At 44.1% G+C, this 27,350-nt stretch overlaps 1 protein-coding gene and 1 pseudogene across 5 annotated transcripts in view; one reads left to right on the forward strand and one right to left on the reverse strand.

Moving 5' to 3' along the window:
* LOC126260812 (homeobox protein homothorax) overlaps positions 1–27,350 on the reverse strand; it is a 1,061,772-nt gene that overhangs the window by 934,885 nt on the left and 99,537 nt on the right. The gene's annotated exons all lie outside the window — the stretch shown is intronic.
* Positions 4,348–4,465, forward strand: LOC126261197 (5S ribosomal RNA; annotated as a pseudogene).

Below are 27,350 nucleotides of genomic sequence, written 5' to 3' on the forward strand. Positions count from 1 at the left end.
TTTCCTACCTACTTGTTAATTCCTAACTGCCTGCAGCGTTACAGGTGTGTCAGCCTAGATATAAAACTACTTCAAGGCCTTGCTTATCAAACTAATCCCGATGAGCTTGCCCCTGACACTGGGCAGACCAAAATTGCTTGTCGCTGCAGATTCCTAAGTTAGTATCTACTTCTAATGCTGCTAACTAACTAACCTACGTCAAATCCGGTGCTGCCAAAGTCGAGAATAGGTGTACTCCAGTCCCCCTAGCCCTGCACGTGGCGGATTCCAACTAAAAGTCGACGTGTCCACGCACAGGCGGTACAGGATTAGGGTCCTAGGCCACGTTCAGTGGTTGGTTCTAGTCGCGAAAGTCCCTCAGGTATGCAGTGAGAACTTTTCGTGATACCTCGTTTGCCAAGTTGTTCAGAGTTTCGAAAGTCTCTTCGTGTCTTAATAAGTCGTATGTGGTGTTGTTTGGAAGTTGTCTTAATGTAGCTGCTACATCATCGAAATGGTGCACTCGTAAACCACATGATCGGGAGTACTACAATCAGGTGTAACCCTTTTCCCAAACCAACATAGATATGTCGGGTAGGGCCATGACCAGTGAGAATATGTATTAGACATCGGGTTGGTTCGAAATACCTCATGCCCAACCTTTCTTTAACATTTGGCAAGAATGAATCTGGCAAAAGAACCTTCGGATTCTTGCCAAATGCATGCATGTGGGTTTTAGGCAGTTTACCAAATCCGACGTGGTGAATACCGGGCTGGCACTCAGGTCCAGTCTCACGACTAGCAAACATTTAGAAACCGTTCGCACTCTTTCCCACGGATAACACCAGCGACAGACACTTGGGGTATACACATTCCATCCCGAGAGGCGGAAGGGGGCGGGGGGCGGATGGCGACAGGAAGGGCAGCAGCTTTACAAAAAAAGGTTCAAATGGCTCTGAGCAATATGCGACTTAATTTCTGAGGTCATCAGTCGCCTAGAACTTAGAACTAATTAAACCTTACTAACCTAACGACATCACACACATCCATGCCCGAGGAAGGATTCGAACCTGCGACCGTAGCGGTCGCTCGGTTCCAGACTGTAGCGCCTAGAACCGCATGGCCACCCCGGTCGGCGGAAGGGCAGCAGCCCACGCCGTAAGTTAACCATGCAAAATCCATAATAATCGTGCCGATCCTGGGTGGTTGCAGGGCAAAGGCAAAAGAAGAATTTTGATGAAGCGACACTAGTCGACGAGCCCGTTCTGGTAAACATCGGCCAGATACGCTTGCGAGCGGCAGACGAAGCGCGTCAAGGAGGATAATTGTTAGCGCGTTGTCGGCTGGCGCAGTACGGAGTGGCGGCGCGGTTATTTGCGACCGGGGCGTGGGCCGCGGACTTGTCGCGGCGCCCGCTACACGCTCTGCGAAATCAGAGAGCGGGGCCCGGGGCTGGGCGGAGATGCCGGCCGCTGCGTCCTCGGAGGCGGGTCGCGCCGCTTCCCACTCGGCTGGAGCTCTTTTTGCTCGCGGCGCTGTTGCGAGCAGAGTGCGGCCGCGTGTCCGCGCGTGCCGCTCTAACGCAAGCTAATCATCTCCGCAGCGTGTAGTCGCAGTAGAGCCGCACGTCGTCATATTTCCCTCCCGCTTCCACATTACCATAAGTGTACCTTGAACTGCCCCACTCGCCACGCGTGTCGCGAATGTCAGTGGTAAAAGGCGTAATTGTAAACACTTGACGAGAGCTCTTTCTGCTTTGGTTCTTTTTATTATTCCCGAGAAGGCAATATCCTGACACTAAGCAACAACAACACGACACATCAAGCGCTGCATTCTCAGCAAATCCTCTTAAACGACAACCGTTTATAGCGAGTGTCACAGCGTATTTTGAAAATATAATGTAATTGGATAGATAGAGAATCCTCTCACCAAGCGGTAGCTGGAGAGAACATAAACAATGCTAAAGAAATGTGTAAGCTTTGGGCGCCACTGGCTCCTTCTTCTGGCTGAATGGTTGAAGCGGAGGGAAGACGGATAAGAGAAACTAGTGAGTTTTAGGAAATGGGGAGAGTTTGGAAAAGTCCGCAAGATCTTCAGTGGGATCCTTTCGAAACTTAAAAAATAAAGCCGCCTCCGTTATGCTGTAGAATGATCTCTATGTATTTTCAGCGCACCTCCTTCATTGTTATTCTAGACTGTGGTTGTATTCTGCTGTAATGCCGCAGGATGGAGATGGTAAACATTACATCAAACCAGAACTGCTTCCCGTAAATCAGCGTTCGGTTCATCGTTTAGTGTCATTTCAGATCACTACAGTGTCCCTCTTTTGCCGGTCGGAGTGGCCGAGCGGTTCTAGGCGCTGCAGTCTGGAACCGCGCGATCGCTACGGTCGCAGGTTCGAATCCTGCCTCGGGCATGGATGTGTGTGATGTCCTTAGGTTAGTTAGGTTTAAGTAGTTCTAAGTTCCAGGGGACTGATGACCTCAGAAGTTAAGTCCCATAGTGCTCAGAGTCATTTGAACCATTTGTCCCTCTTTTGTACTATGTGCAATGTTCTTTGACTGCGCGTTCATCACATTAAAAAGTTCGAGTAGACTGAGTCCCTCTCGGCCCAAACGCTTTGCTGGATGGGACTCTTACTCGTAGGTAAATGTCCAGATGGTTCCTTTGAAAGGTGAAAAGGCCCCATCCATCCCCGTGAAACACTTCAATTTTTGTCTGGGACAACGTCCTCAAAGAAAGATCTTCTAGAGAGAAATGATAAGGTTCGAATCCCCGGTTTCGAGTAAAGATTTTGAGAGGTTTCCCTTGGTTGTAAGGCTTATGCCGAAACTGGAAAGCCCCTCTCAATTATTACGAATTGGGAACCCAACTGCACCACGGTCAGCTTGTCTGGTACTCGACTGAATAGAACAGCGACTCTTTGGATCTCCTTGGACTGGACAACAAACAAAATAAAAAATAAAATACCTCCCCGTTCTGAGCTTACGCTCCGTCTCTAATGACGTCGTAGACGACGGCATGTTCAACTCTACTTTAGTATGAGTCGTAGCTTCACTGAAGGCACTTCAGAGGGAAGCAGCTGCTACATAGTTCGAGTAGTATCTCGTTCTTTTACGCACAGCCACAATTCACAAAACTGAAAATTGTACTGAAAGATTGACGAGTCCATTTCCCCACATATGTATGTTAAAGACTCGAGACGGCACAAAAAACGGGGTACAGATGTCCATCAGAGCAGACCTCATTGTTTTAGTAAGTTTCCCACATTTTCGCGATTTCTCGGTAAATAATTGAAGAAGGTGGCGTACTGGTTAAGAGACAACACTCGTATTCGATATGCGCGAAGTTAAGATCACCATTTGGTCACCCAGAGTTGGCCACCCAAGTTACTTATGGTGAATGTCAACACGGTTCAGATGCAAAAACCACATGCCTGCCCCTTTGTGATACGTCTGCGCTGAGTTTCTAAAGGTAGCACGTTATCCCGAACTCTCACACCAGACGAAGTCCACGTTTCAACACGGCCGCAACTTATGACAGTCAGCTGGCTTCACACTCTCGTTTGAAAAAAGCAAGTCAAGAGGGTGTGTTTAGAAAAACAGAGCTGGGTGCCGCTTTGCCAGTCGGGAGAGACACAGGAATCGTCACCGCTAGGAGCACACGGTCGGGCGCAGCTGTGTCAGCAGTCAGGTGCTCCAGTGGCGAGGCTCAGATTGCACTCGACGCCCCGAGACCCCAGTGCGCCCAATTTGCACTGCGCCGTAACAAGCGAAACGAGCCGTGTTTATCTCTTGACACGTTCAAAAGGTCTGTCCACATGCTAACACGCGCCTAATCAGGGATAACTGTTTGCGAATTCCCCCGCAACCTCTTTAACCTTCCAATTAAGCACTGTTTGTCGTTAAACACGTCTCGCATGGCGCCGCTCCGACCGGGTGCTTTCCGCCTAGCCTTGTCTCGGCCAGCTACTGCAGTTCGCCTTTTTACCGCGACGCGGTAGCATAGTTTTCCTCCTGCGCTTCTGTTCGCGAACGGCTCTGCGACTAGTCTCATTATTGGGCTTAGTGAAGTATTCTCAGTCATCTTTTTCCTGCTGATAGCTGGCATAAGTTTAGAGAATGACGCACAGGTTGCTTGACTTTATTTCTTTGTATTCTTTCGACGACGATAAAATACACTGAAGTATTTGCAACATCGTGAGGTTACGATGTCTTCACTTCGCGAAGTGTACGACATCCTAGTACATCCTGAGCTGCATACGAGTAGATAAACTCATTCTACGAATACAGTGTCTTGATACATATGCCACAGACATAGATTTAGGTCGTAAGGTTAGAATTAATGTCCCCTTAACGTCATTGAAAAGGCAACGGCCTTGCCGCAGTGGAAACACCGGTTCCCGTGAGATCACCGTAGTTAAGCGCTGTCGGGCGTGGTCGGCACTTGGTTGGGTGACCATCCCGGCCATCATGCGCTGTTGCCATTTTTCGGGGTGCACTCAGCCTCGTGATGCCAATTGAGGAGCTACTCGACCGAATAGTAGCGGCTTCGGTCAAGATACCACCATAACGACCGGGAGAGCGGAGTGCTGACCACACGCCCCTCCTATCTGCATCCTGAACTGAGGATGACACGGCGGTCGGATGGTCCCGATGGGCCACTTGCGGCCTGAAGACGGAGTGTTTTTTTTGTTGTTTTTTTTTAAGGTCGTTAAAAACGCAGAGTGTTAGTCGCCCGCTGAATGGCCAGTAAATGAAGTCCTACTCCCCTCCAGAACAACAGAATTTCTTCTCTGATTTATTAGTCACCAACCGTTGGGTGGTATACCAACCGCGCGTCCAGTTTAGCCCTGGGAATTCTTGAAGGAAGGTGGAGCAGCGGTTAACACATTGACCTGGTATCCGTGGATAGTGGGTTCAGATCCTCAGTGATTTGCCTGAATCTCTTTAGGCACTGTCAGGATGATTTCTTGACGTAATTGTGGACAAGTCTTTTCTCCATCATTTTCCAGCGCAGTGAAAAACGCATCTCCAATTACCTTGCCGTCAACGGGATGATAAACATACCCTCTTCTTACAGAATTCTTGAGACGCTCTATTGAGAATGGTGCTGGCAGATCTTTTTCGTCGCACTGAGAAGCTACGGAAGGTATGTCCAGCTTAATCTAAACCGCACTTTTTCTGGTATCATTAGAATAATTTCTGCTACTACTGAGAAAAAACGTCGTTAAGTAATTCTTCTGGTGAAAACACTAACATTACGGAGTAACAGTTACACTGAACGAAGAAATCAGCAACGTACAAAACGAGATGCGCTGAATGATTTCCACGACGTTGGGAAGCTGCGGAGTTCACGTCTTCATCCGGTCATATGTTTAGTCTTCATCCGGTCATATGTTTATGTTTCCTGTGACTTTCGAAGACATGAAGACATTACGTCGGTATACGGCTACATCCTTCCCCTACACTGCGCCCCCTCCCTCCCCTCCCCCCTCCCCCCCTCACACTTAAACAGGTTTTCCCAAATTACATTCCGCAGAACACTGGTGTTTAGCGGGAAATGGGTAAATGCTCCGCGAAAAGCTATTAATAAATTGTGGTTTCTCCAACGTTTGACGGTAACAATGTTCTTTTTTTTCCAAATCTGTTATGATTTGTGTGTTATTAGTTATGATTTAAAATTGAAGTATTCACTGAATTACAAATGTTTCTGTTTTTAAAATTTTGTTAACCTTCAAAACAATTAAGGTGATCCATGAAAGTAACAGTATTCTTAAACTGTTCTGTCTGGGGAAAGGTTACTGGATCCCTGCCCTGAAAGAGTAGTGCTCCGATGGTCGACTTCGATTTATTGGTAGAGTCTTAGGAAAGTGTGGTTCTTAGGTAAAGGAGGCCGCATATAGAACACTAGTGAGACCCATTTTTGAGTTCTGCACGAGTGTTCGGGATCACCACCACGTCGGCAGGTCGGGTCAAAGAGACATCGGAGCAATTCAGAGGCGGGTTTCTAGATATATTACCGTCAAGCTCTATCAACAAGCAAGTATCACGGCGATGCTTCGGGGACTCGAAAGGAAATCCCTGGAGGGAGACGTTCTTTTCGAGGAACGCTACTGAGGAAATTTAGAAAACGGGTGTCTGAAGCTGACTGCAGAACGATCCTTCTGCCGCCGACGTACATTTCGCGTAAGGACCACGAAGATATGAAAAATTAGGGCTCGTACAGAGGCATGTAGAGAGTCGTGTTTCCCTTGCGCTATTTGCGAGTGGAACAGGAAGGGAAATGACCAGTAACGGTTCAACGTATCCTCCGTCACGCAGCATACGGCGGCTTACGGAGTACGCACGTAGATACTTATTTCAACGTAGCGGAGACGACAAGTTCTAAGCATTATAGTACCCAGGATCCGGTCCCGATTAGTAGCCCCTTCGTACACAAGTAATGTGACTTCGTCTTTGCAGGGCAGACCGGAAAGTGACTGCCGCGGTCGGCGGTAGGTGTACAGTGCTGGTGGTCTGGGCGTGGACCCGGCAGGCAAGAGAGCATCGCGACCCCTGGTGGCCGCCCCGGGAGACGCAGTCGCTTTGTGTGCGTGCAGCGTGCAGTGCGCGGTGTGCACAGCGGTGCGTGAGACGCGCTCACCGCCGCCCCTGCGGTCTGCTTCCCCAGGGACGCATGCCGGGCCCTTCCAAAGAGGCCGCGCCGCCATGTGCGCCCGCTATCCCACCGCAGTCTCGCCGAGGGCCACTCAAACGTTCCTCTGCCGAACTCTGTAACGGCGAATCTTGCTCTGCCACCACAAGAGCTGCACGCAGTTACGAGAAAAGTGTGCCACACCATCACGGAAAATATATTCAAAGACTCTTTATCTCTCTTTTTTAAAGAAACAATAAGAAACTGAGGAAAGACATGCAGAAGACAGGACGGTAAGAGAAACATAATTAAGAGATGTCACGGTACGTCACGTTCAGAAAAAGCAATCGTGCGTTGGAAACATAACAAAGTCGTTTTAGCTATTTAAAACGAAAACGAGAACGCAAGCAAAGAACAATCGAATACACCACGTTTTGTAGAAGAAAGGTTCGGGATTAGCATCTTCTCGATATCGAGGTCATTTGGGACTCGCAGTGGAGAAAGGATAGAAAAAGGAAATGCAAATCCCTAAATTTATTGGGAAAGGTTGAAGAGTTTCGACAAGCTTGCGCACTGTGTCAAATATTCCTTTAATCTACGAGGAAAAATTCTAGTAGATGTTGATAAATCAACCTATACTTGAGTATTGCTAATTAGTGTGGGATCCGTACCAGGTCGGGTTGACAGAGGAAATAGAGAAGATCCAAAGAAGAGCGGCGCGTTTCGTCACAGGGTTATTTGGTAGGCGTGATAGCGTTACGGAGACGTTTAGCAAACTGAAGTGGCAGACTCTGCAAGAGAACCGCTCTGCATCACGGTGTAGCTTGCTGTCCAGGTTTCGAGAGAGTGCGTTTCTGGATGAGGTATCGAATATATTACTTCCCCCTACTTATACCTCCCGAGGAGATCACGAATGTAATATTAGAGAGATTCGAGCGTTTAAGCACTCGTATGGCCTATTTCTTTTTGTTGTACGAAGACCCATAAATTTCGTATTTACAGGGAGAGAGTGAATTCAATTTCGCACGAAGGCATACATGTTTATAAAGAGCGATTTATTACCGTCTTGCTTCTGTGACAACAACAAAAAGCGCAGTATAGTAGGAAGATCATTCGGTCATTAACTAGAAGTTTTGATTGCAGACACGGATGTGCCACACCAGCATCTCCGTAAGCAGCCGGCAATGTAGGCCGCAGTGCGTAACGCACGCTGCGCCAGAGGTGTCCGCCCACGCACGCATTGCGAGAGGGAGGGAGGCATGGCAGCAGGTGCTGAAAGTGTCGGTAGGGCGACGCGATTCTGCTAGCGGCGCCGCGCCTCTTAAAATACAGGTTTAAGCACCTGCGTTTCGTTTTATGAATAGCCGGCCGGCGGAAATAAATTACCGACAAAACGGCCCCCTAATCGTGGATACTAAATTATTTGTAGTAGTACACGGCGTTTTCTCTTTTTGCTCCGTCGCTCTTTTCGCCTTTGAGAATGGTCAGGAAAGCTGCGGAAACACCGGCGGGGCACAGACCTCGGCCAGTATAATGCCAACCGAGCTTCCTCTTCTTTGTTGCTTTCGCTTTCTGGTGGTCGCGTGTTAACTTGGCGAGTGAAAGGAGGCCGAGAGCGTGGTGACACCCAGAGCAAAATCACGTCGATTGAAGAGCGACTTGATTAAGGAAATTAGGAATCCTCTTTGCCATGCAAACGAATTGTGTGTTTTATGGTTTTTTGAGACTTTTAGAGCAAGCAGACTGAACTACATAGTTTGTCGAGGTAAACAAATTGTCAGAGAGGTTGAGAGTAAACTTTTATTGTCAACAAAGGCTTGTATCTAGGTTCTTTTCCACATACCGATACGCTTGCGCCTGCAGAAACCTATAACGTGTATTTCTTTCTAGCATTTTTCACACTTTTGGATAAGTGACAACCAAACCGATTTTTTTTCACGAATTCTAACTACAGGCTTCGTCGAAGAAACCGCACGCTTTTGCATTCGCTAGCACGAGCGAGCGAGCGACTGGCTACAGGTGACTGAACTGGCCATTAAAGATGAAAGTTTGGAAGTTTAGTTGGTGCGATAACGTGAAACATGAAAAGGAAGGAAGGTCATCAGAGACGGAGCAAGAACTAAGATTGTGTCAAGGATGGGGAAGGTAATCGGCCGTGCCCACCCAAAGGACAATCCCGACATTCTCCTGGAACGACTTCGTGAAATCACGGGAAAGCTAAATCTGGATGGCCGTACGCGAATTTGAACCGTCGTCCTCCCGAATGTGAGTCCAGTGCCGTCGCCGAGCGTGAAGCATTGTTCTTTAGCTCTCTGGCAATTTTTCGTAAGCAGCGACAAGATGCTACAACTACTTGCACAGTTCGTAATTCAATGGCTGTCTTGCAGAATCAGTTTCGAGGCCTCATTACCTCCAGATATAGCAATCTTCACTGACCTACACCCTTTCCTGACCTAAGCTTACATGACTTATTTTTGTGCCTATGTCTCAAGTCCCGTGTATATGTGAAATAGTCACATTGCCTTGAAGATCATTATCTTCTGATCGAGGAAGAAATCGTTCGTATTCCACGCCTTATGCCAAACTGATGCTACTTTGAGTTTTCAAGATCGGCTAAAATCATGCATAACCGTAAATAGTCAACTTCTGAGCAATGTGATTTCCAAAACATAAATGAAACAATGAACGTCCCAACAAAATATCTCTTGTCGTAAATAAAATATTTTTAAGAAAGTAGTAAGTATAGCTTATTTGAAAACCATACGATTCCTGTGACTGACCAATACCAAATTTTCTGTTTCATATTGATTGTGAAGTCTTGGTAGCACGTAACTGCTCCATACGCTATCTTCGGGTCACACAAAGTCAGAGAGCAACTAAACGGAGCCAGCTCGATAGATGAAGGACGTCACACAGTTTAATTACCTAAAGTTCTCTACCGTTCATCTTTTTAATTTTCATCAGGCTCACAGGCACATAGTTGTTCGTCCACTTTCTCGGTTACTAATCGCAAAGTACAAGACACTATCACGTATATAGGTATTCGAACAACCGTACTTCGCAAGTAGCTCGAGAAACAAAGCTATCTTCAGTAGCTCTGTCGTCTTTCGTAATGACTTTTCATGGCAGATGAAAACTGTGTGACGCACCGGAACCCGAACCCGATTGAATTTTCGGTCCAACGCAAAGTTTTATTGTGCCAGGAAGTTTCAAAGCAGTGTACACTCCGCTGCACCGAGAAATACTCATTCTGAATTTTTCGTGTAACTTGCAACCTCCAATGAATGTTAGGCAATTTGGTTTTGCCATAGGGCAACACATACACCATTTTCAATCATATGCTGCTCTGATGCTGAGATACCGGTATCAGGAAATCTACGTTTGAAAATCTAACACAACACGAAATTTCCACCGTATATTTATTGTCTTCACAAAGATTCTGAACGATCACCGATTAATCTTGAATCACCAACGACGCTGGCATGGAGATTGTCTTCAGGTTGGCAAGGTAATGCTTGAATTATTCACTGGTTGGCTCTTTCAACAACAGGGGCTCAGTTGAATGCTGAATACCTCCGCGTCTAGTTTCTGCAAGTTTTTCTTTTCTTTGGTGCGGTATAAATGTAAATACATACGTATGCATGAATGGGATATTAAGTGGAATATTCCCATTTGACTACTACTTATAAAAGGAGATGGCAGGCATCTTAAAAATTCTGCTATATATTTCTAAATATAATGTTAATGGTTACATTGGATTTGTATAGCTACAAAAATGGTTCAAATGGCTCTGAGCACTATGGGACAACTTCTGAGGTCATCAGTCCCCTAGAACTTAGAACTACTTAAACTTAACGCCGCGCGGGATTAGCCGAGCGGTCATGGGCGCTGCAGTCATGAACTGTGCGGCTGGTCCCGGCGGAGGTTCGAGTCCTCCCTCGAGCATGGGTGTGTGTGTTTGTCCTTAGGATAATTTAGGTTAAGTAGTGTGTAAGCTTAGGGACTGATGACATTAGCAGTTAAGTCCCATAAGACTTCACACACATTTGAACACATTTTGAACCTAACTAACCTAAGGTCATCACACACATCCATATCCGAGGCAGGATTCGAAACTGCGACCGTAGCGGTCGCGCGGATCCAGACTAAAGCGCCTAGAACCGCTCGGCCACACGGCCGGCTTGCGTGTGTGAAATGCCGCTTTTGCGAGGAGGAAAAACGAAACATCGGTAACTTTTATTTGTTAACGGTGTTAATTTGAGAAGTATTTTATAAAGTGACTACATGTGCTAGAGGTAGCATCTGGATCTACTACGATCATTCGTAAAGTGACAAACATGCACTGAATTCGAGTATGTCTATTTCAAAGTAGCCAGCGCAAATTACGAATTACAGTGAGTCATTGAAGTCCCGACATATCGTAGTCCTACTAATGCTGGCAGCCCGTGAACATCATCGTGTCAAAACATCTATGACAGAAACGGTGTCGTTATGGTCATCTGGCCGAACATAAAAGCGAAAATAAAGAACTGCTCAGACTAATTTTCGTTGAGCAAACAGCAGCTTTTATGCTCCTGCGAGAAGCCAGTTCCACCGCACGTCGCCACTCAGCTGGCCGTCTCCACCTCGCACGCCGCTTCGTCTCTCTTAGCGCAGCTCCTCGTCCACACACGACAAATGCAACTGATTTCACACGAGTGACTGCCAGCTTTCGCAACGGATCCGTGAAGCAGAGGGACGGAAATGTAAATGGAGTTAGTCTTGCTCTCAGCGGTACGGAACGGGACACCTTATCGGCAGAAGTGGTGGTGGTGGTGTGTGTGTGTGTGTGTGTGTGTGTGTGTGTGTGTGTGTGTGTGTGTGTGTGCGCCCGCGCGCGCGCTCGCGACGGGCAAGCAGGCTACGAGGGCGACGCCGTGGGTGGTCCGCGAGTGCCAGGGGAGTGGCCCTTGGCCGCTGCCGTGGGATTACCGTCACAAGAATGCGACGAGCCGCGGCTTAGGGACCCTCACCGCCTCAAAGGGGCACCCGTCCACCGCGGGGGCGGAGGTGCACCACGAGGCAGTAATCGGTTCACCGTCGCGCTATGAAAACTACTGGCGGGCCCAAAGGGTTAGCCTTGACGCATAACCTTCTGCCGACAAATGTCACCGTAAAAGTGACAGGCGGCGTTTTAAGCCAGCTGAGTCCTCCGGTTAAGAAGCTAGTCATACAATCTGTCCCGCTTCCTTTACAGACGCAACCGAAACACATCAAGGACGCCGCCTAGATTGTATCTTTTAATTCCCCGACAAGCATGGAAGACATAGCTACTCACCAGAAGATTAGCTTCATTTGTCTTTATTAATACAAACCCTTTCTCAAATATCGTTTGTGCAATGTTTATCCTCCTTGGTGGCTTCAATTTTTGTTTGTAACCTTGAAACTAAAACAGTTAAATTTTTTAGATATGGAATATAAAAATTTGTGGAAATTAGAAATCATTCGTACATATTTTCCGGTATCTTTATTAGCCATCTGCCTTCGACTGAAGATTAAAAGCTTCCTTCAGCGTTCTCCATGGATTAGAGACGTCACCGATATGCATGCCGCGCGGGATTAGCCTAGCGGTTTAAGGCGCTGCAGTCGCGGACTGTGTGGCTGATCCCGGAGGAGGTTCGAGTCCTCCCTCGTGTGTGTGTGTGTGTGTGTGTGTGTGTGTGTGTGTGTGTGTGTGTGTGTGTGTCTGTCCTTAGGATAATTTAGGTTAAGTAGTGTGTACGCTTAGGGACTGATGACCTTAGCAGTTAAGTCCCATAAGATTTCACACACGAAAAAAAAAACCTATATGCATCCATGTTGCTCTGGAGCGCTTCTTACTATTCCGTACCTCAATTGGTGAAAACGGAACACGTATAGGACCATATGTAAAGACTGGTAGCGGTAATTTTAAAAACCATTACATATTTCTTGAGAAAGTCGCGGTCGAAAAATAGTCAAAATGGCTTCAAATTCACGTATAGGATCACTTTGTTGTCCGTCTATCTTCCCCACTGTTAAAAACCACTTTCCTTAGGAACGGAAAGATTTATCAAATTGAAATTTATGTCACATACTGAGGTCTACTGTCCCTTGGCGGTGTAATAAATGTAAGATTCTAAGTCAACGCAGTCAAAAGAAACCTTAATTTGGTCACATATTTTGATACTCCCCAAACACACTCATCAAACCCTATAGGGTACTTCCCGTTGACCTAGAATCAGGAAACTTGGCAAGAAGCAAGGTTTCACAGTACAAGTAAAGCGGAAAAAATCCGAAAATTGTTAATTTGAAAGTAAATTTTACATACCCTAAAGTCTTGGCATTCCCAGGACCTATATCTTGGCACTATCGATATCAATAGCAGGCAAAAATCATCGTCATTCTCGATTTCAGGAATGGATGAACTGTGTATGAACATTAATTACGTATGTTCGGTACACTCGGTGTGCAAGTATCACTCACTCTGATTCACCCATATCCCATTAGAACATCGTCTCCTATTTTCTTATCTTTCTGCATTCCAGAAAGGAACTTCCTTTGTCCATCTATCATCCATTAGTCTGGCTATGTATCACATCAACCATCATTCCATGTCATTAAAATCATAATTACGTCTTCCACTGCAGTCTGTTCCTTAGATCGCTTCTAATTTTTCTGTGTGTCCTATTGATTATCAACAGTGCTCTTTCAGTGGCTCTCTGAGGAATTCTCAGTGTTCAGGGGTGGTTTTACACTGAAAGCCCGTGTCCCACTGCCATGAAACTGACGATATACAATGATTGTAAACCTTCCATTTCGCATATAACGCACGCTTCATTCTGAAAACTCTATTTAGATTAAGACACAAAGGAATTACAAACGTTGGCTGCGAGTGGGCATTGGTTTAAATCAGTGGGCAAAGTTGGAAATCTGTGCCGTACCAGGATTCGAACCCGGGTCTTAAATCAATGCACACTCATATCCGATGTCTGTAGCTCCTGTGTGTCATAATTTATAGCGGCTACTCGATCAAAATTGTGCCTGTTCCGAAAGAACAGACATCACATATATGTATATGGGTTACCAAAAGCGATCCAGGCTTCTTTATTCAGATTTATTTCTTTTGCTGTCCTACCAGACGTTGACTTCTGCTGTCCTACAAATTAAAACTCATCTACTGGTTTCATTATTTCACTGTCTTTTGCACTATTTTCTTTTCGATACGTTAATTATATATTGTTTTAATCTTATTAAAATCAACTTTCAAACTATTTTCAGACTGGGTTCGTGTTGTTCCTGAATCAGCAATGGAACGTTATATGCGCTAGAAGATGGTGACCAAGTTGTTAAAGAAAATTGCGTATGTTCTGCATGCACAGTTAATGGTACATCGTTCAGCGAGACACCGCATTCGTCTTAATTTATTAATCCTAAACTTTTTTCCTTCTACTTGAATTTATCCGAAGAACTACTGGAGAAAGGATATAAGATTGTTACTGGTTCTCCACTTTTAACAATGAATACTTGCTTGTGAGAATTTGTCCCTGCAGAAATTCATTTGTGTTATTTGCCAAATATGTGCCAAACTTTGGTTCGTAAAAGTGTAGAAAAAGTAAAACTGGACACGCAATAAACGATCATTTACAGTTTCAGCGCTGTAGTTCATTTCCTCATTGATATTATTTATTCACACATCTAATACGTTTTAGAAAAGTATAATCGAAGTTAACTGATTACAGGTCACATATTCAACTACTTAAAAGGACTAACTGACGCCTAAAATTCTCCCCTTCGCCACACGCGTTTCTTGTCTCTCAAATCAATATGTAAGTAAGTATTAATAACGTATATCTATAAAGCTACCAGGATCGACATCAAACTATTCACTCTCAGTTCAGCTTATCTGACTCCTAAGACATTTTATAGAATTCTTTATCTTAAAAATGTACCACTGCAAATCAGAAATGCTCACATGAATAGAATTATAAGTGTGATTCTCAATCACAAACAATCTAAATCATTGCACAAATGAAGCGAACGTACTGCAGAAGTTCTGTGAACACATCAAGTTTTGTAGTTGGTCCGCTGCCACGTATTTCACTGAATTTGAGAATTTAAATCATGAACAACAATTCATCCCGAGTATTTGGCACTGTACGGTTAGGAATGTTAGTTTGCATTTAATTGCTAAAATGAAACTCATGCTGTTGTAATTCAAACTGATCGTAGAAGAAAGAGAGAAGAGATGGTGGAGAAGACAGAGTCCATATCTGAACACAAGGAACAAATGACTTCCATTCGTTACGCGCTTGGTCGAGCGTGAAGCACTGTGGAACGGTTGTCACCATGATTTGCCTTTTCATGTATGTAGTGAAGGGAGCGGCACAAAGCGAAAATGAGCAAACGCCTTTCTGAGTGCAATGAATGGTGCGGGTAATAGAGGTTTTTCTGTAGCAACGTACTTTCACTCACTATTCGCTCTTATTTCTCAGATAATACACTATAACTTAATCGAAAAGCCAGAGAGAGAGAATACCTTACCCCACTCCCCCCGTGAACTGCTTGAAGTAACTACAAGATATAAAAATCGACCTCGACAGGCGAAACAACTGATTACTGAAACAGCGTTAGATACGACTGTGTTGGAACAACATCGTAGGAAACTCTGATAATGGTATAGCGTTCTGATGTTTCAACTCTTCCTCCTGCGCCCTTGGTAAACTTGTCTCTCTTAACCTTGACACACACCGAAGAGGAACTAGGAACGCTTCGTGTTAAGTCCTTTTGTCCTACGTCGGATATATTCTACTGATGGTTCAGTGAGTTCAACAGGTGCAGCCCTTTGCATGACAATTCCATCTGTCCTTTCCTCCTTCTGACGATGTTACAACGTACTATTTTAATTCAGACAAAGGTACCTCAGTTAGTACGGATTGAAAAGCCCAAACTGTTAACAACTTTCAATTGGTTTATCATGCCACGTTTAGGGACTACTATTTTTGAGTGCTTGTGATGTGACAGAAATATTCATGTAAGTAATTGACTGTATTAAAAAAATTTACGTCTTGATCGACAAATAGTTTCAATGGCCTAGATGATTTATGGGATTGCCAGTGCCACAATCCAGTGACGAAAAATGCCATTGCTGAAGAAAATTTCAGTGTTTTACGCACATCACCACCGCACTCGACATCGCAAACCTTGTCCACTGCTTCATGAAAAACATTTATGCATACACTTTACTCAAGATTCCTTGTGACACAGAACAGAGCTACTGATACGTGACTAGAATAAACTTTTGATAACGTTGTAACCTTTTACCATGATCCGTTTGAATTCAGGGAGGAGGAAAAACGCCAATGTTTCCAACACGCAGAGGGACATGCTGAATAGAAAATGAAAGTTGTAGGAAAGAAAATAAGTTCAAATATTTACACATGCGTCAGTCACATATAGACAGACGAATGGCACGACACGTGCCTCAGTGCGAAATACTTACTGCAAATTGAATGTGTCGATCACAATTAACCTCGCGTCGGAAAACAGTGGTCCATAAATATCTGAAAGAACTGATAAATCAAAACCAATGACGGACGCCGTCTTTCTCCTTGGTGAGAGTACAAGATAGGCAAATACTGCTTTTGTAGTTGTGTGTGATGTGCTTTGACAGCACATAAAAATAATCTGCACCGCGTTAGAGATGCTCCGTAACCATCTGACGCACGAGTCTGAGTTTGTTGCATTTCGTTTGATTACGAAGGCGATATCATTTCGTACACCATGTAATGAATGAATAGTTTCCGGATAAGAGTAATACAATACCAGTAGATAACACGGCACATGGAGTAGAATTTGAACTAAGGCTGCAGATTAAAATACAATTGTTACCATTAAATTTAAACAGAATACTACGTCGCACGCAAATTAGAGGGCAGGAGGAGAGGCGCATCACAAGCGAATCGTATCGTCCGTATCTTCAGGCTTGATCTGTTAGGTGTGAGGATAAATACGAAACAAATGAGCTACCGAGTCCGTACTCAACACATTGTGGTGCTGCTGGACTATTATAAACAGCAGTACTTGACGTAACTGAGTAACGATTTCGATAGCAACTACCCCGTTACTGTAACGGCTCTGTATATAAAACATAAGTTTTACACATTACTTTCATTCAAACCGCGAGAAATTGCTGATTAAATAGCGATGGGAATACAGACAGTGGCTTCCCTCATTGAGTTAACTCTTGTTGCTGAAACTACGTGTGGAGTAACCATCTACCTGCACTTTGGATACTGGGAGTCCAGTACACATTCGGAAAGTCTTAAAGATACGAAAATTCACAAGATGATATCCACATCTGATAGTAGAACGTTGTATTGTATTTAGCATGTAGCTGAGAACATTTCCGACCAATAATATAATACTTATGAGAAGAGTTTTAAGCCTCTCGGCATAAATGGTTCTTCAAGAGCAGCGCTGACCTTTGGATGATGGTGCTAGCGTGTTCCCTCCTAATAGGCGCGTGCACACATTGATCGGCGAAGACGTGAAAGCATTGGCACTGGCCGGCCGAAGGTTGGCATTTCACGTCAGGGATAGCGCGAACAGTACCTTCAATTGTTAAGCGGGTCTAGCGCAGAAAATTACGCTCTTTTGAGACGCCTTCAAGCGGTCAGCAGACACTGCGCACCGAAAGGGTTTCCTACCTCGCTTCATAAAGTTCGGCATTGCCTTTGCTTGAACATGTCGCGCATAATTCTCGTTATTTCACGAAAAAACACCAAACGGATGCGTATTAGGGGCTTTCTTCAGTTCTATGTAGCTCCATACAAGAGACTAAGGTAAGGAACTGGCCCTAATAGAGCATATTATTAAGATGAAGCAACTCCTACCCCAGAAAGCTACATTGATGTCCTCCAAATTCAAACATTCACACTCTCTCTTACTATCTTAATTCTGAAACGTCATTTTTTCATTAAGATAACAACGGCATTAGTGCCTGAGTTAGAGGAATTAAAACAAACTGTAGCATCTTATTACAGGCTTTACACGAAACGACTGAATGATATTGTATCAAACTTTCACGTTGCGTTACATATTTGAATGTATGCCATAAGAAATACAAAAGTTAGTAACTTGATATTTTGTGCAATACGTAACATACAAGCTATTTTCTTCCTTGATGCCTTTTAAGTATCAGCTCCGCATAAAGCAATCAGCAAGAAACTCTCGATTTACCTCTTTTTCGATTTAGTCTTCGCAATAATGTTCATGAATTCTGTTTATAAGATTGGCGCGGAATCAGCCATTTTGTTAACAAGTCAGATTCGTGCATGCAGAGACCGCCGTGACCATCGGGGTAGTTACTAACTTATGGCGACAATTCGCACCAGCAAGTGAACAGTTTCGGCTTTCTCCATTGTGAGCCTAGCCTCAGCAATATTCAGAACTTTCATGGCATTATCAGGAAAGGAACTATCTGCATACTTGAGTATCTATAGAATGTGCAATACAGTAATAACGGAATCGGACGTGTAGCAACAACTTTTTTTTAAAGATCTGAAGATGACAGTCTTAACTGTTAACCAATCGACAGGACTAAATAGAATTGAATGCAATCTAGACTAATATATTTTCTTCAAAGTAATTACAAATCGCTTCTTCTTAGTTCAACGTATGAGAAATTTCCGTCTTACCTTATACTGAATAATTGCAGTTAATGTAAAATTTGATAAATCGGAAGCAGAATGAAGCAAAGCAATATTGACGAGAAAATCATATTTCCCCGTTGCTGAAGAGATGAATAACAGTTAAGATCCATTTACGATACAATTAAATACGCGTGAAAAACTATATTCGCGCATGTATTTACCGTGTTATCGCACGTCAAAAGCGTACCACACCTCGATTCTCGCATAAAATTAGCAGTGTAGTTTAAACCCAAGACACTTGCTCTTCTTGCTAAAACTGTGATCAATTTTCATAACTTTGACAAGTGATTTGACGTATGACTAAAAACATCAGAAAACAAAGAAGTGCAGAAGCTTTCGTCTGAGGTAATGAATGATGATAAATACAACAGAGATGTTAAAGAACGATTGCTGCTTTCACAACTGTTGAAGTAAGGTCTTCATGAGTAAAACTGCACGACACCAAATAAAGGAGGGTTTAGTGCATTGTACTACACATGGATCTGTATGAACTAAAGGTCTAAAATGAGTTAACGTGTCATGTAGAAATATACATAAATCTTAAAGAACCTTTGTACAATATAAAATAAGTACGTTCTGACACCAAAGTTGTTCTACATTCCGCAGTGCATGCAGATTTAGACGAAGACATGGACGACGATAAAGAAGGGCGAATTTAAGAGAATGGCTACGCATTTGCGCTCTAAATTCTTTTCGCATACTTACATTACTTTTTATGTAGGACAGACGACATTTTATACTGTCTCGATAATGACTGATTCGCTTAGTCATGTACGAATAACAATACTCCGCGTGACTTATCCGATCAACCGCACATTTACATGAAATATCGTCTATGTAACCCGAATTATTGTGTGTTTTTATTTTCAACTTGCTTGGTGAAAGTCGGTGTTATTGGATCCAGTGCGAGTTCTTTGCTATGCTCATCGTCTGGGGGAGCTTTTGTCCCCCCCCCCCCCCCTTCTTTCTTGCTACATTCTGGTTGCCACTAGCATATTACGACACGTGAAAGAGAGCGCTACCCATCAGATGATGAAGTGATCGTCGGCATGCTTCTGAAATGAGCAGCCACGCTTTGCTTCAGTCTGTTTCCGCTTCACCAAATAAAATTTTACTTTAACTGCAAATAATCAGTTTGAGCTAATTAGTCGAACGGATTACAAGGAAAAGGTGAAATACACTCACGGATTGAGATGCACGTGTCCTGTTCAATAGTTCATTTGTAGCTATTTATACAAGGTGTTTCAGAAGTGATGATCAACATTCAGGGATATCACAGGAATGATAATTGGAAACAAAAAAGTCAATTAAAAATGGGTTCCAAAACACATACCTTCAGAGCTATGAGCAATACTTTATTTTCGATACTGTGAAACAAATCTGTTGTACTGCAAACTCTTTGTTTTCCATATTTTGGGAAGTGGTAGTACGGACCAAAACAAGGAAAATTCTCCAGTGTACTTTTGCACTAAAACATATACCCTAAAGGTTATGAGCACTTGTTCATTACAAGAGTTATGTTTCAACGTAGGGAAGATGAACAAGTGCTCTGAGCTCTTCAGGTATGCGTTTTAGAGCCCATGTTTACTTGTATTCTCTGCTACGGTCGCAGGTTCGAATACTGCCTCGGGCATGGATGTGTGTGATGTCCTTAGGTTAGTTAGGTTTAATTGTTCTAAGTTCTAGGGGACTGATGACCTCATATGCTAAGTCCCATAGTGCTCAGAGCCATTTTTACTTGTCTTCTTTGTTCCGTCCTGTCATATTGACAATAACTTCTGAAACACCCTGTATATGCTACGGATACAGTAGTCTCCCGATGGTTAGTTTCATGTTCCTAGTGGATCGGATAAGGGTGTCGATCGACGCTGTTTTGTCTGCACAAACAAAAATTAGCACACGAGTTTGAAACTGGAGTTGGGACAGTGAGGAGAGAATGGTGTTGCCACCGAGGGAAAGGGAAGACGAGGAGATGGCCGAGGGATACGGGTTCTCGCGTCTGGTACAGAAGCCGGGCGGGTCGCGATGGATCAGTGAGCGCGTGTCGTAAGCGAACCCGGCAGTTGGCTGCTGCGTGTGACGGCGGGGGGCGCAGTGGGAGCGGAGGCGCAGGTATACAGCGGCTGCGGCCGCTTTGTCCACCGTACCTGCCCGCTAAATCTTGGTTCCACCTTGTGTCCCGGCCGATCGGGCAACCAGAATAAGCAAACAGCACGAGTCCGTCGGCGTTGCCAGGTCGGGCCGTCAGCTGAGCCGCGCCGGCCAGAAAAGAGCAACTGTGCCCGCGCCGGGGCGCCCCGCGGGGAAAATAGACGCCGTGCCAATGGGCGCGTTACGCTTGCGTGCCTGCATGGGCCCTGGAAATTATTCCGGCCCTATAGATAGCAGAGAGGCCTTTGTGGGCCAAAAAACGTCGGCAGGCAACGAGGGGCATTGGCTCCGGGCACCGGGAACTCCGGAAATTACCGAGTGCACAATTAGGCAGCGCCTAGTTGTATGCAAGGCGATTTGCTTTGCATCTTCTGTTTAGGCAACATCTGTAACCCCAATGAGAAACCACACAAGTTTTTGCAAACACAGAGAGCGAAATTTCCAAACTATCCTGTTGGTACAGGTTAACTTTTTGAATATAAGTATATAACGCATTGTGAACATGACAACACCTACAGTTAACTAGGTAATAAAACTGTCTGCCACTACATCACAAACCAGTACATCTTACACAAAACAACGACATTTGTACTGCTAGCTAAACATGATATCCCGCAATTATCAGTTGGCATTGACGATGTTAAAGCAATATTATTAAACGAGAGTTGCATGAAACACGAAATGAAACAGCCCTAAATATTCGATAGCGAACGGTGTAGACCACTGTAAATGTCAAAAATACTTGAACAGGTACTGGAAAGAATGTGGAACCACCGCCAGAAATGCGTGCTTCAATATAGCTGCAGATTGCGCTGTTGTATTTCCCCACGAACGACACCTTTGCAGCGTCCTCAGAATGTTTCAAGTCCTGGTCAAGATAGTGTTCTGTGTAGCATTGAGTACATTTTGTCGGAACTCTGAATTCGAAAGTGGGCAAATTGTTTGTGCTCGTATGGTGGTGGTTCCGTAACTAAGAGAGCCGAGGTGTTTGGTATTTGAAGAGGCATCGTATCGACGATTTATACCTCGCCCAGGGAAAACGGTTCAAATGGCTCTGAGCACTATGGGACTTAACATCTATGGTCATCAGTCCCCTAGAACTTAGAACTACTTAAACCTAACTAACCTAAGGACATCACACAACACCCAGTCATCACGAGGCAGAGAAAATCCCTGACCCCTCCGGGAATCGAACCCGGGAACCCGGGTGTGAGAAGCGAGAACGCTGCCGCACGACCACGAGCTGCGGACAGGGAAAACGGGAAAACATCAGTCACAACGCAGATGAAACTGTATGTTGAGTGATCGTCACAGACGACCATTGAAGTGGACTGTGACGAAAAATAAGACGACGACAACTGCAAAACTCACAGCAGAACTGAATGTCAACACCAAAACAAGACAATCGGATTTCCATAATCCGGGAACTACGGAGCAAGATGGAATTCCAAAACCACTCATCAAGCGATGCCGACGCCTGTAACAGGGAAACTTGTTGCCGAAACCACAAAACGTGGACTATGGAACAACGCAAGATTGTCGTTTGGTCGAATGAGTCTTGTTTCACACTGTTTCGAACTTATGACCACGTTTATATCCCAAGAGTGAAACATGGCAGGGGTTCGGTGATGATTTGAGCAACCGATCGTGATATTCCATGGTCCCCATATGTATTCTGCGAGATCGTAGTACTGCCAAGGATTGTGTGTCGGTTTTGGCAGATCAGGTCCATCCCTTGGTACAATATTTGTTTTCAAATGGTGATGCAGCGTTCCAGGACGACAGGGCTCCGGTTACCATTGGTCGCGGTTTTGCGAGCATGAGAATGAATTATCACATCATCTCTGGCCATCACATCACGAGATTTCAATATTATTGTTCGTATATGGTTTACTTTCCATCTCCATCGTCGTTACCTGAACTGGCCGCAATTTTGTTGGAAGAATGCTGTAAGATTCCCTTGAAAACCGTACAGGATTTGTATTTATCAATTCCGGGGCGACTGGAAGCGGTTTTAAGAGGCCAACAAGTCTCGTACACCGTATTAGCATGTTGATGTCTTGTGTTTGTGGTATTTCCAACTTTTGTCCAAACCGTGTATGTCTGAGGTCGACGAATTATGCAACTAACTGCACAGTATTCTCGCACCTACGACGACGCCCTTACACACACAGCATAAACTCGAGGGCGGAAACCGAGCGACATGGCACAGCAGTTAGCAAAATGAACTCGCATTCGGGAGCAAAAAAATGGCTGAGCACTATAAGACTTAACATCAGAGGTCATCAGTCCCCTAGAACTTGGAACTACTTAAACCTAACTAACCTAAGGACATCACACACATCCATGCCGGAGGCAGGATTCGAACATGCGACCGTAGCGGTCACGCGGTTCCAGACTGAAGCGCCTAGAACCGCTTTCGGGAGCACGACAGTTCTAATCCCCTTCCAGTTATCCCGATTTAAATTTTCCGTGATTGCGCTAAACTGTTCCAGGAAAATGCTGGGATGTTTCCATTGAAAAGTGCGCGGCCATTTCCTTCACCACACTTTCGGAATCCGAGTCTGTGGTCCGTCTCTAATGACCGCGCTGTCGACGGGACGTTAAAACCTGAACTTAATTCCTTTGAGGGAGAAACAGGTGCCCTTTTCGAGGAACGTTTCAGCATTCGCCTTATGCGATTTCAGGTACCTACAGAAACGTAAATGTGGATGGCCGGTAGGGGATTTTAACAATGTTCGTCTCCAAATGCAAATTCACTTTCGTCATGTCGCTCTGTTTACTCGTTGGCAGAAGCTCCACGAGTAACGGACGTTCATGAATGCCGGAAGCGATATGATTTGAAAAGAAGGTATTCATCGGACTTTCCAACAGTAGACCAAATATAAAACAGAGGTTATGATTTGTGCAGGTAAGAGCACTACTACTAATAGAACTTTTGTTATACGCATGTGAACAAAGCTTGCAATAGTAGTTAACAATATGAACGCACGTACTGTATAGAATGATTAGGAGCATTCAGCATTTCTCTAAGGTCAATAACTTTGAAGTAGAGAACGGCAAATTCTTCTAATTATGGCCACAAAATGAGACAAAATCTAAAGAAAGTATTAAATGCAAATAAAATAAAATAAAAGAATGGGAAGCACTTCGATACGTCTGAGAGGGCAGCAGTGTACGATAGGAAATAGCAGTAATAAATACATCTCTGGCTCGATATTATGTGAAGCCGTTTCTGACTGGAAAAACGTTTCTGACGTAAAAACCGATGCGTTTAGAATTATTTCTGACCATTTGCCAAATGAGATAAAGAATTACATGTCAAGTCTCCTCTCGGAAAAAATCACAATTAATTTGTTCACTCGTTTCGATTATGAAGTAACAGAAAACGACCACGATTATGGAAACAGAAATCGAAAAGGACGAAAACGATACAGGAAAAGACAAGAAAAGCACGTTATTTACAGCATCTGACAGAAGAATATTCATATTCTGCTCGCGGAGAGACGACGATTGCCACATATTTGAGTATTTCAGCTCTCTTGTCATCTCGCTTATTACGCACGCTACACGTGGACACTAATTACGTTCCAGTCCAAGAAGCGGGTATTGCCAGCAGAGGCGACTACGTAGGTGCGGTGCAGATGGCGCAGCGACGTAATTGGCCACGGCTGGGCAGGGAGGCTCCGATAACGCTATCTCCGGTGCACATTAGTCCGAAATATTAGCTCCGCTTCAAGTTCTGTGCTCAAGAACAATATTGAACAGAACGAGATAGGTTGTATCAGATGCATGTAATCCGTTTTTCGCTCTAATTCGCGGGTAAACATTTTACGTGCTAGCTATATCGAGGTAGAGCAGTGTGCTTCTCCTAACAAAACTCGTGTAGTGCCATATGCGCTAAGCATGATATGTTTTACCCGTAAGATATAAATCCAATATTTTGGTGTACGCAAGAACACACTGTACTGAGGTGAGAAACCTCTGAAGTTAAGAAACTTACCACAATTTTTCTTTTACCAAGTGCTCATAGGTGTGAAGTGAAACATTTCAAAGACATTGTGATGTATCAACAAAATGTATTTAATGTATTGAGATGTGCCAATCAGTTCAAGAGTTTGTATTGCACCGCCAAAGAAGCCAAAGAAGAAGAGAATACAAATGGAGACATTTGCGGTCTAGACTCTTAGAAGGACGAATGCCTTACTTGTACCAACAACTTAGTCGTCATAGATGCAGTTGTGAAAGTTACGTAAGCAGCATTGAAACATGTGGAAGGGGAAAAGGTTTCAGTCTACGCTTAAATAAAAAATACAGTTGTCAAATATGCTCTTGCGAAAGTTTCAATACTACACCAAGCATTCCTTTTATTTCTCTCTTTGTGTGTTCAACTCTTGGGAGAGTTACGCTGATGTAACATACATTCATTCTTTGTCTCTGTGTTCAAATACAGACTATAGGAAATTCTAGAACCGGAAGCATTATCTTGTTTTGCTCTATTTAACTACGGTGGAAATGCTCTACGCAGCAACTATACGGTCAAAGCATTTAATAAACGTTACGCTGGTAGTTGAAAAATATTTTGCAGAAGTCCTATTTAATTTATCGTGATGTCACCGGTTCAGTACACTGCAAGAGCTTTCATTGTTACAAACATCTACCTAATTTTCTGTCGGCGATTGGTAGGATATTATAATAAACTGAAAAAAAACTTTATGTTCTCCGAAGAATAATACTTATGAGATGCATTTTACTATACGCAAGTACACCATTGGCCTACTTGTCCAATTTGTCGTTCAAATGGTTCAAATAGCTCTGAGCACTATGGGACTCAACTGCTGTGGTCGTAAGTCCCCTAGAACTTAGAACTACTTAAACCTAACTAACCTAAAGACATCACACACATCAATGCCCGAGGCAGGATTCGAACCTGCGACCGTAGCGGTCGCGCGGTTCCAGACTGTAGCGCCCAGAACCGCTCGGCCACTCTGCCCGGCCCAATTTGTCGTGTCCTGTTTCTAAAATATCAGCCATCTGAAATTTCTTGTTTTATGAACATATATCTGCGACTGACTCTTCGGTCAACATTGCTAGCAGTCTTATTTTCTCAGACTGTTACTGAAAACAAGCAACAGTAAATGAATTTGATTTATTTTGAAGTAATTTTTTATTTTCGTATTGGACTCAGTTGCTTATTACCAAGTTAAAAGCCGGCCGTTGTGGCCGCACGGTTCTAGGCGCTTCAGTCCGGAACCGTACTGCTGCTACGGCCGCAGGTTCGAATCCTGCCAAGGGCATGGATGTATGTGCTGTCCTTAGGTTAGTATAGGTTTAAGTAGTCCTAAGTTCTAGAGGACTGATGACCTCAGAAGTTAAGTCCCATAGTGCTCAGAGCCATTTGAATTTTTTTTTTTTTTTTTTTTTTTTTTGAAAAGTCTGGCAGTAACGGAAACTGATTTGGTTTTGGGAGTAGAAAGTAATCGCCGAAAACATATTCGAGAACAGATGCGACGACTTGTCGTTAGTTATTAAAGAGTTAGTAAAGTGAAATGAGTCGTGCGCCGGTTCATGTCTATGATTACGAGTGCGGCTGGAGATCACCGTACGTCGCCACTTTGTGACGGATTTTACGGCGTACCGCTACGCGTCCCCCGAAGAAGTGGCTAAGAAAATTTGGCTCCGGTAGCGCCTCTCCAGGTTCTGTCTTACTTGATACGTGGCCTGGTGGTGAAGGAGCTTGAGAACCGGAGGGGCTTGCTGCACGACGGAGAGACTGTACCCAGTGTTCATACTCCATGGCGGATGAAGTGAGGAAGTGTAGCAATTTAGCGGTGATCGTCCTTGTGTGTGCTACGTCGCAATGAATGGAAGGTTACGGCTGGACGGAACCTAAACCCTGGGCTGCAGATTACTGCGGCTATTTCACTGATTATTTACTGGAATTTTATCCACGTAATTTGATTATGTTGAGTCTGTTGGGCCTTCATTTGTTACAGCTGTACCAATGGTTTCGATTCATCGGAGGCCCACTGTAGTATATTGTTCCTGGCCTTGCTGTATCTTTGGCATTACACGACACACGTACTTGTTTTGTATAGCGGAACTGTCAACGCATGTATATTACGATTTTCATACCCAGTGGTACGTGAGTATTGCTTAGCCTGCAATCATTTTCGGCACGAATTTCTTGTTCTGTGGCCCGTTGACATGATGTATTCAGTTTTATGTAACTTTATACATGGTATGTGAACAACTTTTGTTTTCTTTATGTTGTACTAAAGTGGTCGATTAGAGCGATCCGCTTTTGTAATTTTTAAGCTACGCAGTCACCTGTCAGAAGCCGACCTCGACTGATGTGTTGACGCGTCGGTCTTACTACAGATAATGAAATTGTCATTATTTATGACTTTTAACTACAGAAGTTGTTATTCTTTTTGTTAAGCTTACGCATGGTAAAGTAGCTGTAACTTTTAATTAAAGTTTGTTAAAACTATGTAAGGACTGCTTTCGTAACTGTGATTAGTTTAATTGAAAACTGCATGTCTCATATGTGGTACAATTTTATTTATTTATTTATTTATTTATTTTTATTTTTTGGAGTTTAACTGTTAAAAGTGATTCTTGCTCCCGCTTTTCTAACCTACATTAAGATTTGTTTTAAGGTTGTTTTTTATTTTGTGCCAAATTTCCTTTGTGCACATCTCTGGCAAATAAAATAAGAACTGTGGCTTCTGGAGCTCAGTACTTTACCGCTCCCTATTCCATGCATTGCTATAACCTTTCAGTAAGGGTGACATGGTCAACGGAAAACGCGGTGGAACATGATTTCATGGTTGACTAAGCCTGCGGTGCTCGAATTGTGGAAACAGGAGA

Source organism: Schistocerca nitens, chromosome 5, assembly GCF_023898315.1.
Source record: "Schistocerca nitens isolate TAMUIC-IGC-003100 chromosome 5, iqSchNite1.1, whole genome shotgun sequence".
Taxonomy (NCBI): Eukaryota; Metazoa; Arthropoda; class Insecta; order Orthoptera; family Acrididae; genus Schistocerca; species Schistocerca nitens.